The sequence below is a fragment of the Gorilla gorilla genome, chromosome 3 (assembly GCF_029281585.2).
Source record: "Gorilla gorilla gorilla isolate KB3781 chromosome 3, NHGRI_mGorGor1-v2.1_pri, whole genome shotgun sequence".
Classification (NCBI taxonomy): domain Eukaryota; kingdom Metazoa; phylum Chordata; class Mammalia; order Primates; family Hominidae; genus Gorilla; species Gorilla gorilla.
Genome location: NC_073227.2, coordinates 168,641,204 through 168,651,452, shown reverse-complemented (window position 1 = coordinate 168,651,452; position 10,249 = coordinate 168,641,204). Strand labels below are relative to the sequence as shown.

The 10,249-nt window shown below is 39.5% G+C and overlaps 2 long non-coding RNA genes across 2 annotated transcripts in view; both read left to right on the top strand.

The window, feature by feature from the left end:
• The first annotated feature begins 2,232 nt into the window (after positions 1-2,232).
• The window catches only part of LOC129533113 (uncharacterized), a 77,633-nt gene continuing 69,616 nt past the window's right edge, over positions 2,233-10,249 (top strand). The window contains exon 1 of the long non-coding RNA XR_008679150.1: positions 2,233-2,307. This is a non-coding gene — a long non-coding RNA (uncharacterized lncRNA). The remainder of the gene's footprint in view (positions 2,308-10,249) is intronic.
• On the top strand, positions 2,347-10,062 carry LOC129533114 (uncharacterized). The gene is made up of 3 exons (XR_008679151.2): positions 2,347-2,517; positions 6,552-6,687; positions 9,692-10,062. It is a non-coding gene; the product is annotated as an uncharacterized lncRNA (long non-coding RNA).

The following is a 10,249-nucleotide window of genomic DNA, read 5'->3' as shown; positions in this document are numbered from 1 at the left end:
ATAAATTTGCCCAGGCTCAGTGAGCTAGTTAAGTGGTAGTGTGGAGATAGCAACCTTGGTCTTTCTGACTCCAAAGGGCATTATATTTAAGCATTTGACCTGCTAGTACCTGCCACCTGGGGAATTTCCGCCTAATGACCATATGGATAAGGAGGCTTGTAACATTGAGTACACCTAGGCCGGGAGTCTCACAGAGACACCTAAGGAATATTATGAGCTCCTTTTTTGGTATCGTCTGTTTGGACTTGACTTCACTGCCTACTTCTCAGTTATTAACATTTGTATTTTACAACCTGACCCAAACTGCTTTCTACCGGAAAAATAGGCCTTATGTTTGTTCTTACTAAGCTTACTTTAAAAATGGAAATTAAGGCTGGGTGCAGTGGCTCATGCCTGTAATCCCAGCACTTTAGGAGGCCGAGGCGGGCGGATCATGAGGTCAGGAAATCGAGACCATCCTGGCTAACACAGTGAAACTCCGTCTCCACCAAAAATTCAAAAAATTAGCCAGGTGTGGTGGCGGGCGCCTGTAGTCCCAGCTACTTGGGAGGCTGAGGCAGGAGAATGGCGTGAACCCGGGAGACGGAGCTTGCAGTGAGCCGAGATCAAGCCACTGCACCCCAGCCTGGGCGACAGAGCGAGACTCTAGTCTCAAAAAAAAAAAATAAATAAAATAAATAAAATTAATTAAAAAAACAATTCCTGATCATTAAATTAATGCTTGCTCTGTTGTTAAAGTTCATAAAAAAGAAGAATAATGAAGAGAAAGTTAATCTTACTCTACGGCCAAGTATAACTATTCTTTACTTGTTTGGTACACAGTAGAGGCTATCTTGGATATGCTGTATGCGTAGATTGTCTCTGTGCTTTCAGCTACAGCGTTTTTGCTGCCTATAATCTTTCCCATTCTTTCTCATGGGCAAACTTTTTTTGCCTAATTTGTGAGACCTTCCTTTATTTTTGTTTCCCCATGTATTCGTACAGCATTTATATGGTATTATGCTCATTTACTTATTTGTCTTGTTTAGATTTTGAATTCCTAAAGCAAAAATCTAAATCCATTAGAAAAAAGCAAAAGATTGAGAAGAGATGAGACAGATGCACAAATGATTTCACATACCAGTTTGCAAACTGGAATTCTTCTATGAAATTTCTTCAGATCAGCAGAGAAATTAAAAACAAAATTACAGATTGAGTATGCCAAATCTGAAAATCTGAAATTCAGAATGCTCCAAAATCCAAAACTTTTTGAGTGCTTATATGATGCTCAAAGGAAATGCTCCTTGAAACACTTCAGATTTTGGATTTTCAGATTTGAGATGCTCAACTGGTATGTATAATGCAAATGTTCCCCAATCTGAAAAAATCTGAAATCCAGAACACTGCTGGTCCAAAGCATTTCAGAGAGATATATGAATTTTTCATTTAGTTAAATTTCTTCACTCTTAAGGACCATGTTTTATTTTGAAATTGTCTATCCTATTTTTTAATATGATAATAGATAGTAGTTGTTCTTCAGATATTTTTACTTTGGAGAATAAAAAGTTGATAGCTTTATTTGCCTACCATTTGTTTCATTTTTTTCTCTTGACCTGTAAGATCCTAAAGTCTAGTAAGGATAGGGAATAGGCCATAATGCTGATGTGATCCTAATCTACTTGCTTTGCTTGCTATAGGCATTCTCTGCATTCTTTCTGGATATGAGAGCCTAAGCCTGAAGGTGGATCTGAGCTTGATGGTGTTTGAAAAATAAGAAATGGTTAAAATTGGCAGATGGTGCTAGGGTCAAAAACAAGCTATTAGTCAACTTTGATGCAAGTTATAGAGGTTAATGGAAGTTTGTTACTGCTGCATCACATGAAAATAGGTGGAATTTGCTATTATTGGAGGATAAGTTTGGATTAATCTGAATTAAGATAATAGATTAAATGCACTTTGAGGGATCCTGGGGGATGGACACTGTTAACCCTTTGCCATGTATCTCCATTTCTCTATAAATATGTCCATGGTAGTTTTAAAACCTGGCTGCAACTTCTTTGATACTCATCTGATAACAAGATAGAGTCTGTGTTCCCTCTCTTTACATGTATGTGGGCTTGTGATTGATTTTAACCAATAGAAGTTGGTGAAAATGGTCACAGTCACCATATGTGACTTCTGAGGCTAGGTCATAAAAGACCATGCGGTACCACCTTGTCTGCTGGAACATTTACCTTTTGGAACTCCCAGCCTTCCTGTGAGAAGTTCCACTGCCTGAGGCTGGCATGCTGTGAGAAAGCCCAAGACAGACAGAGAGACCCTTTGAAGGTAATACTGATCAACAGTCACAGCTGAGCCCAGGCTTTGAGTCAGCCCAGCCTAGATGCCAGTCACATGAGCTGAGAAGTTGATTCCAGCTCCTAGCCATTCTCGCCGCTCAGCCATTTGGGTCATCCCGGCTGAGGCCCTCATCATGGCCAGAGACATACAATGCCTGCTCTGCCTTGTCCTAAGTCCTGACCTGAAGAATTCATGAGGGTAATGATTGTCGTTTTACTTCAGTGAGTTTAGGGTTGTTTGTTACACATCTCTTCCAGTGAATAGATAACTGAAACAGTTGTCTTTTGTCTATACATTTATGTACTATTTATCTAATCTGAAAGAAGTTTCTTGCTTATAGTGACTTTTCTTTTGCCTGCAGCCTACATACAGTCCGTTAGGTTTTTCTTTTTTTAGGGATAGGTTGGCTCCAGAGTCTGAGATTGTGCTAACTAATCCATGAGTTAAGTGAGTTTTAGATTTAAAGGTTGCAAGCATGCAGGGGAGAGATCTGCGTCTTTACAGTATGCTTAATTTTCCAATGTTTCCTTTTTTCTCCTTTCCAACACATGGGAGGGGAAACGGTCTACTGTGTACCAAATGAGTGCAGAAGAAAATAAAAGTAGCACAAGTGGTAAAATTAAACTTTCAAATCTGAACCTTGAAGCTATTTCTGTCCACTTCTAAGCTTCAACTTTACCTACCACTGTATTTCAGTGGCGTTAACCGCATTTACATTTTGCAGCTATCACCCCTATCATCCCCAGAACTTTTTTATCACCCAAAGAGAAAATGTGTACTCATGAAACAACTCCCCATTAGCCCTTGCCTCTGGCCCTGGTAACCATTGTTGTGCTTTCTCTCTTTATGAATTTGACTATTCTTGGTAACTCATATATGGAATAATATAATATTTGCCCTTTTGTATCTGGCTTATTTCACTTAGCTTGATGTTTTCTAATTTCATCCATGTTGTATCATACATCAGAATTTCATTCCTTTTTAAGGTTGAATGATATTCCTTTATGTGTATATGCCACATTTTGTTTATCCATTCATCTATTGATATGACACTAGGTTTCCACCCTTTGCCTATTGTGAATAATGCTGCTGTGAACATGGGTGTACAAATATCTGCTCAAGTGCCTGCTTTCAGTTGGTTTCTACATTTTTAAAGAGTTGTAAAAGAATATTTTAAAATATTTACTATGGAACTTTTATAGAAAAAGTTTACCAACCCCTGATTTAGAGTAAATTTTAAAATTTTGATAATGGCCTATTATGAAGTTGCTGAGTGAATCTTTCCATAAAGTTCATTCATTTCTTCATGAGGAAGGTGATACTTAAGTCTTAGTAGAATTTCTCTAAATATTTGAGGAACTCTGGTCCCAAGACCAACACTGAAAAATTACTGCTTTGTTTTTGTTATTAAGGAAGAATGAAACTCACTGGTTTGAAAGCAAGATTCAGTGATTTTAAGGGGCTCCTGCAGTGAATTTAGAATGAGAGAGCACAAGAGTTTTTTAGAGCTAGCATTGAGCTATGAAAAGGCCCCACTGTGTATAATTAGGTATGCAGAAGCTAGAGGCACTGTCCTTTCCACTTTTCATCTGCTACTCTAATTTTACTCTGAGTAGGCAATGTCCTTTGAATCCTAGCATGTCCCTAAGGCAGAAGTTTCCAAACTTTCTTGTTTCACGGTGCCCTTAGAATCTCACTAGTTTTTTCATGGTGTCCCTTAGCCAAAGAAATATCTAATAGTTTCACTTATTAAGTAATTAGTTCCAAACACCTAATTACAGACATTCACATACGATCTTTTAAAAGTATAAAACATCCTAAGGTGCTTCTGTGAGTTCACTCCAGCACGCTGTCACTCTTCAGCACACGATTTGGGAGTTGCAGTTCCATCTGTGCTTCTGACCTGGACTAGCCTTTGTCCTTGGCCTTGCTTCTTATTTTATTCCAGATACTGTTCCCCACATTTTCAGGCTTGCCCAACAATTGTTTCTCATGGCTTCCTCTGCTTTATAGATTTAAGTTTTACATTCTTGATTCACATTTATTCCCCCAGTATATTAACTTTTATATTGGGTTTTCTTTATAAAGGTTCTTTGTTTAAACTACTGAAATAAATATTTAAATGAATAGAACATTTGCCCTCATCTTTAAAGGTGTGTTACTAGAATTACTGGATTAATCACTATAGCGCTGTCCAGTTTCCTCACAAGAAAGGTGATAAAGCAGTTTGAGCACCCAATAGGCCTTAGAAGTATATGTGGTGTTTTGTCACTGAGCGAAGAAGATACTTTGAACGGTGCAAACAACTTACATAGTAAATAATAAATTACCTTTTCTATAAATTATTACTCACTAAGCTTTCTAGTAGCTCTATCTGGTGGGGAAGTTTCTTTTTTTTTTCTCTTTCTTATCTCCATTGATGTTTTATTTTCAGACCAATTTAAGTGATACTTCTAGAATATCAAGTTTCAGATTAAAAGGAACTAGAAAAACTTAAATTACTTTAACAGATTTAAAACTAGGTAATTCAGTAGATTTGGGAGAAAAGGTCTTTCTGGTTAGGAAGAAGATTCTGTGTATTATTAAAAATGTGAGAAAGGAAAAATATTTTTATACTGAGACAAATTATTTTAGGATTTAAATCAAAATTATTATACACTGTATTTGTCCATTAGATGCTAGCCTGTGGTGATCCCCATAGAAAGAAGGCTTTGACTTACACAAGGTAAAGAGAATTCATGGGGAATTTTGTCCTAGTATGGAGGAGTTTTCTTCTTTGAACATGAGGAGTGGTCTCTATGAAGTTTGAATTTTACCCTTATTTTGTTTGTGTGTTTAAGGCTGTTGAGCATCCTTGTGTAAACTCATGAACACCTGTTCTAGATGGTTTTCTATGGGTGGGATGTGTGTGTTCGCATGCCTGTGTAACTCCTCCCACACTGTAAAAGGAATGTTCTGTGCATGCAAAGCTCTGAATAGAGTCCATCAGGCTTGGGCCATAAATGGTGCCTCTACTTATGAGGTATCTTTACTATGTAGAGGTAGAACTAGATATTTTTCTCCAATAGTATAAATTCTATGATTTGCATTTTCCAATTTTCTTGTTTGGGAAATGAGAGGGAAACAGAAGAGCAAGGTCTTTGTTTTTTCTCTTCTTGCTTCATCCTCTCCCTGGAACCATGTGTAGGTCAGGATATAAGAATCTGGCAATTGCCCTAGAACCAAGCTTTTAAAATGCTCTCTATTCTCAGAAATACCAGCTTTGTGATCAATGTCCCCAGGGAAGAAGATTTAAGGGGAAAAGTATCTTATCTGATGTATAAGATACATCTGTTTTCCACTGTCACCAGAACAAATGAACACAAACTTAGTGGCTTAAGTAATGCATATTTAGTATCTTACAGTGCTGGAGGCCAGAAGTCTAACATGGATTTAAAAGGGCTAAAACCAAGGGGTCAGCAGGCTGCATTCCTTTCTGGAGGTTGTAGGGGAGAATCTATTTCCTTGCTCATTGAAGTCAGTGGCAAGAATTGAGTTCCCTGCAGTTGTAGGACTGAGGCCCCGCTTTCTTTCCTGGCTGTCAGCTGAGGGTCATTCATAGCTTCGAGAGAATGTCCACACTCTTTGGTTCATGGTCAGTCCCCTTCCTCCACCTTCAAAGCCAGCAACAGAGAGTTGAGTCTCTTTCATGTAATATCCCTTCTTCTTCATCTTATACTCCTAAGGACCCACGTGATTAGATTGAGCGCACTCAGATAATCCAAGATATTTTCCCCAATTCTTCTTTGTTATTGGTTGATTGATTGTACAAATGGGTCTTGCTATGTTACTCAGGCTGGTCTCAAACTCCTGGGCTCAAGCAATCCTCCTGCCTCAGTATCCCAAAGTGCTGGGATTACAGATGTAAGCCACTGTGCCTGGTCAATGTCTTAATCTCAAGGTTCTTAACTTTAACCATGTCTACAAAATCCCTTTCTGCTCTGTGAGGTAACATATGCACAGTTTCTGGAATTGGGACATGGACATCTTTTGGGGGAGGATGGTCATTATCCTGCTTACCACACTGGTGATGTTAAAAAAAATAAGTCTTCAATTTTCAATCATTCCACAGGTCTCAGTTTTGTATATTGTGTATTAATATCCAGAGCTCCTTTTCCTATGCTAAATTTAGACTTTTCTACATACACTGATAAGCATTCGAAGACGATTCTTTTTTTTTTTTTTTGAGACAGGGTCTTGCTGTGTTGACCAGGTTGGAGTGCAGTGGCATGATCTCAGCTCATTGCAACCTCGCCTCCTGAGTTCAAGCATTCTCCTCTCTCAGCCTCCCAAGTAGCTGGGACTACAGGCATGTACCACCACACCTGGGTAATTTTTGTAATTTTTTAGTAGAAATGGGGTTTCACCATGTTGACCAGGCTGGCCTTGAACTCTTGACCTCAAGTGATCCACCCACTTCGGCCTCCCGAAGTACTGGGATTACAGGCGTGAGCCACCACATCTAGCTGACAATTCTTTTATAATATTTAATTATATAGAATAAAGGGAGAGAAATAGTGAGCGGGGATATGGAAATGAGTTTTACTTTTCCTCCCAAAGTGGAAGAAAATAACAACAATCTGTGAACATGTTTAAATGCTGATGGGAAGGAACTGGTAGAGAAGGAGAGCTGAATGTGGGGAACTGGAAATTATTCCTTGAATCTGTTCTTCCTTTCTGTCGTAGTAAAAGAGTTTTAATTAGGCACCTGGCCATCCAGCTAGAAACTACATTTCCCAAACTCCCTTGCAACTAACGGTCTGAATAGTGACTAGGTTCCCCTAGTAATGCACTCTCTTGGTATGCTGGAAGGCAGAATGAGGTATCCAGCACAGTTGTGGTCTTCCGGTGGAATGCTAGGGTTCATCATTCAGAAACTGGTGGCAGTGGCTTTTAAATTTGTCTCTTTAAAGCCCTGTTATTAGCAACCAGCTCTGCTACTACCTAGCAGGAGGTTTGGAGAACACCTCTTCACCAAGCACTGGGGAAGGGGCCTTCCTTGGTAGCTGTCCTCTGACTTCCAGAGAAGACAATGGAAATGCTGCAAAAATGGCATGTCCCAATTACAACGAGAAAATGGGATTCCAGAGAGGTAGAGGGTAGGTGGGAGTTGTTAATAGATAAAGACAAATTTATGTGCAGTTAGCACAATGCATCATGGAGAAGGAATGGTCATAGGAGTGTTTTGACATGAAATCAAGGGGCAGCTTACTGAGGTCCACTGAGTAGACCTAGACCTCTAGGACTACTGGGCAGAAACAAACTAGACACCATGTTAGGATTCGTGGCTTCCTACCAGAGTCTCAGAACTCAGCCAGTGGACGGATGAAGCCCTTCAACAGAGATGGAGGCCAGTTGCCTCTGAAGAAGAACTCTGTAGTTTAGCCATAGTGTATCCAGTGGATTTCCTCCCAAGTCTTCCACAGGGTGACCTGGAGCTATTCACCCAGGGGTCTGTGGATGGGGAGAAGGGAATATAAAACCTACTGGGAAGTATCACATACTGGCTCTGATTTTACACTTATGCCACAGACCAAAAACATTACAATCGTCTGCCAAAGTAGGGCTTATGGATGTCAGGTGTTAGATGAATTTGTGGCTCCAATTCATGTAACAGTGGACCTACTGGGATTGCAGGCCCATCCAGTGTATATTATCCCAGTCCCAGGATATCTGGTGGGAATACATACACACACACACACACACACATATGCATACAGGTACACATACACATGCATGTACACATACACATGTACATGCATATACATACACATATAGTTGATAACTAGCAGGATACCATTCTGGTTCCCTGTCCTGTTGAGTGAAGGCTACTATGAAAGGAAGGACTATCTAGGGCCACTGGAGCTCTTCCCAAACAATTCACCAAGCTAGTAAACAGTAAGTGATCCTGCTAGGGGAATTGTAGAAATTACTGCTGCCAAAAAGACCTTGAGAGAAGTAGGGGTAGTAATTCCTACTATATCTGCATAAAACTTTTCTATTTGGCTGGAACAAAAGCCTAACGGGCCTTGAAAATGACAGTGGATTATTGCAAACCTAATCAGGTGGTGGTGACGTTAGTTGCAGCTATGGTTTTGGATACAGGATATTTACTGAAACAAATGATCCCCCCAGGCACCTGACATACAACTGTTGTCCTGAAAATGCATTCTTTCCCATCCTAACCAGTAGGCAAAATCAGAAGCAGTTTGCATTTATGTAGCAGAGACAAGGGTATATCTTTATTGTATTCTGTGGAACATCACACGAGTTCTTTACATTGATGAGCATGTTGTTTGTTGGACCTAGTGAGAAGGAAGTAGAAAATATATATGCTAAGGGTGGGAGATAAACCCTCTGAAAGTTCAGGGCCCTGCCACCACTTTGGTGACGTGTGAAAAGAGGCCAGTGGTTTGTAGCATGTTAGGAAATCACAAATGGCAGGACTTTGCACCCTCCACCACAAAGAAAAAGGCACTGTATTTGATAAGCCTCTGGATTTTGGTGACAACATATACCACATTTGGGCATGCTGCACTAACCTACTTAGGAAATAACCTATAAGCTTCCAGTCTTAAGGAAGTCCTGGAGCAAGAATAAGACCTGCAGCATGTCCAGGCTGGGTTGAAAGTTGACATGCCACTTGAGTCTTATGACCTAATGGATTCAGTGGCACTGGAACTGTAGCATGGCAGCAGAGATGCTGTTTGGAGACTCTGGCAAGTCCCAGAACAAAGCACTTGGTTGTCTAGTGACTGGACAACCTAAAACACCTACCACAAACTAACTATCATCTGATCACAACCATAAAACTGGGCATGCCCAGTAGTATTCCCTTGTAAAATGGAAATGGCAATTACCAGGCGCAGCCCTAACAGGTCCAGAAGTTACAGATAAACTATTTTGTAAACTGAGCATGAGCACAAGGCTCAGACTCATGTCTTATTGTGAGTTGGTATCAATTCAGACATACTGTCACCTGAAACCTGAAATATTAGTATAGTTACATTTAAGATGTGGGAAGTTGGGAGGGAGAAACAACTAAATAACACAAAATACAGTGACTACAATCCTCCTAGTTGAAAACTATATGAATATTGTAACTTTTCATCACCTTTGACAGCTCTAAGTTACATGGTTGTGATGCTCACACATATCTAGTTTTTTTTCTCCTCTTAGAAACCTGAAAGATTACACCTTGCTGTCCTCCTCACAGTTGGGGCCATGTGGTCCTGGCCAATAGGTTATGAGGTGAAGTCACATATATCACTTTCAGGCTGAAATATTTAATTGCTGGTGTAGTAATCTCTTGCACTCTCTTCTCTTACTTCAGCAAATCTTGCTATCTGGAGCAGCTGGAGTGATCCTAGATGACTGAAACGTGCAATGTGTTGGTCAACACTAAATAAAGTCAAAGTATTTAAAAATCTTTCCTTTTATTTTTAGTTGATGCATAATAATTGTCTATATTTATGTGATATTTTGATACATGTATACAATGTGTAACAATCAAATCAGTGTAATCGGCATATTCATCACCTCCAGCATTTATCATTTCTTTGTGCTGTGAACATTCAAAATTCTGTCTTCTAGCTTTTTGAAAATATACAATAAATCATAGTTAACTATTTTCACCCTAATGTCTGCAGAACACCAGAACTCATTCCTCCTCTCTAGCTGTAATTTTGTATTCATTAACTAACCTCTCCCCCCCTCCTCTCCCACCTGCCTTTTCTACCTTTTAATATCCACAATTCTACTCTCTGCTTCTATGAGCCTCCATATGAAAGAGAAGATAAGGTGCTAAAATTTCCTTGGCATAACATAGAGGGAGAAATGTAAAGATTTTGGAAATAAAGATACTAGAGTAGATTTTTCATGTGTAGCCCAC